Genomic DNA, 2,661 nt, shown 5'->3' on the forward strand with positions numbered 1-2,661 from the left:
CGTATGAGTGTGCTACTAATGCCCCCTAGCCGAAGCTGTGTGCAGGTCTAGGTCCCGGTCGGGGCTACCCCCTGGGGGTCGTTGCCAACTCTTACAAGTACGCTGGTATCCAACCTCGACACATCGAGCGTGCATCCCAGGGGGGCCAAGTACCAGGGAGGAGTCGGCAACACCACACGCAATAGGGACAAATAGTATGCAGATAAGTGCTAATACTGCTTGATAAATAGTACTCAAAAAGTACCTTATAAAAGAAAAGTTATTACATCCGCCTTCAAGCGGAGCCCTAGCTCCATCTCTACAGGTGTAAACTACTCGACGCCAGCGGGGTCGCGCTGGAAGCTCGCGGCCACCGTCCTCGTGGAATCCTCCCGGGCGGCTTGCCAGCAATGGTGGCCACCTCAACGCGGGCGCCAGGGCGAAGAGGCCCTCGCCCCCGTCTTTCTATGGGGGTGACGATGAGGCCATTAAAGCCAAAGAGTTGAATGCACGACGACAGATGGCGCTTGTGGCCTGGCCGGCGCCACGTAGCCGAAGTTCGCCTCCTTCACAATGATGACGAATGTCCTTTCCTCCGAATGCTGGAGGAAGAGGCGGGTCACCAGCTCATGCGGAAGGCAGAACCGCAGCTCAGCTCGCTCTCCACCCCTGCAAGGCTGATGAACATCCTTGAAGCTGAGGACAGGGGAGGCCGCAGCCCAGCTCGCTTCCCACCACCACGAGGCTGATGATCATCCTTCAAGCTGAGCGTTGGTGGGAGACCGCAACCCGACTCGCTTCCCACCACCGCGAGGCTGATGAACATCCTTGAAACTGAGCACCGGCGGAAGAGCGCCAACCCCCATGAGGTCGCGCTCCTCCAGCAACAGCAAGAAGAAGGCGAGATCGGCAGCGCCATCGCGCAAGAAACGAAGAGCGCGAGCTCCCCGGCGGCGAGATCACCGAGGGGGAAGGCGCTGGCGTGGAACCTTCCACCGAACGCCAGGGCGCTCCATCTAGCGGAGCAAAGCAGAGACCTTGAAGGCGAAGGGGCGCAGAGAGCTCGGAGGCGAAAGGGCACAGCGAGTGGGAGAAAAGCGAAGGCACGGCTGCTACTCGAGGGATGACTCCCTTTTTAAAGATAGACTCCCCCGCTCCCGCCCCGAAGCGCCACCGAAAGTCTCCCCCGATGCACACCGGTGTACCCAACCTATGTCGCGAGGGCCCGGCCCCACAAGTCATACGGCTGGTGCGCTTGTCTCCTGGTGCACAGAAGGCGAACCGCCACGCGAGGAGCGAATCGCCGCGCCTCCTCATCCCCGCCGAAGGTAGTGGTTCAGCCCTTGACACAGCGGCCCGGGCCCACGAGTCATTCTCCTTGGGCATCGGTCTCCGTGTGCTAAGAAGGCGAACCGTCACGCAAGGAGCGAATCACCGCGTCTCTTCATCCCCGTCGAGAGCAGCGGTCCAGTCTCTGGCACGGGGCCCGGGCCCACGAGTCATACTCTTCGAGCGTAGGCCTCCGTGTACGGAGAAAGCAAACCGCCGCGTAAGGAGCACGCTAAAAGGGAATTAGGCTTACACCTAGTCCCTAATTAATTTTGGTGGTTGAATTGCCCAACACAAATAATTGGACTAACTAGTTTGCTCTAGTGTATAAGTTATACAGGTGCGAAAGGTTCACACTTAGCCAATAAAAAGACCAAGTATTGGGTTCAACAAAAGAGCAAAGGGACAACCGAAGGCACCTCTGGTCTGGCGCACCGGACTGTCCGGTGCACCAGAGGACTCCAACTCAAACTCGTCACCTTCGGGAAATTCCAGAGGCGACTCCGCTATAATTCACCGGACTGTCCGGTGTACACCGGACAGTGTCCGGTGCTCCAAGGAAGAGCGGCCTCAGGAACTCACCAGCTTCGGGAATTCGCTTCGGCTGCTCCGCTATAATTCACCGGACATGTCCGGTGTACACCGGACTGTCCGGTGTAACTGCGAGGCAACGACTACTTCTGGCGCCAACGGCTACCTGCTGTGCATTTAATGCGCGCCAGCGCGCGTAGAGGGCAGGCACGCCCATGCTGGCGCACCGGACACCCTACAGTACATGTCCGGTGCGCCACCGGGCATCCAGGCCGGCCCAGAAGACAGAGCTCCAACGGTCGGAACCCAACGGCTTTGGTGACGTGGCTGGCGCACCGGACTGTCCGGTGTGCACCGGACTGTCCGGTGCACCATTCGACAGACAGCCTCCACCAAACGGCTAGTTTGGTGGTTGGGGCTATAAATACCCCCAACCACCCCACATTCAAGTCATCCAAGTTTTCCACTTCTCAACTACTTACAAGAGCTCTAGCATTCAATTCTAGACACACCAAAGTGATCAAATCCTCTCCAAACTCCACACAACGCCCAAGTGATTAGTGAGAGAGATTTGCTTGTGTTCTTTCGAGCTCTTGCGCTTGGATTGCTTTCTTTCTTATTTGATTCTTCATTGCGATCAAACTCACTTGTAATTGAGGCAAGAGACACCAATCTTGTGGTGGTCCTTGTGGGAACTTTGTGTTCCAAGTGATTGAGAAGAAAACCTCACTCGGTCCGAGGGACCGTTTGAGAGAGGGTAAGGGTTGAAAGAGACCCGGCCTTTGTGGCCTCCTCAACGGGGAGTAGGTTTGAGAGAACCGA

The sequence above is a fragment of the Zea mays genome, chromosome 6 (assembly GCF_902167145.1).
Source record: "Zea mays cultivar B73 chromosome 6, Zm-B73-REFERENCE-NAM-5.0, whole genome shotgun sequence".
NCBI lineage: Eukaryota > Viridiplantae > Streptophyta > Magnoliopsida > Poales > Poaceae > Zea > Zea mays.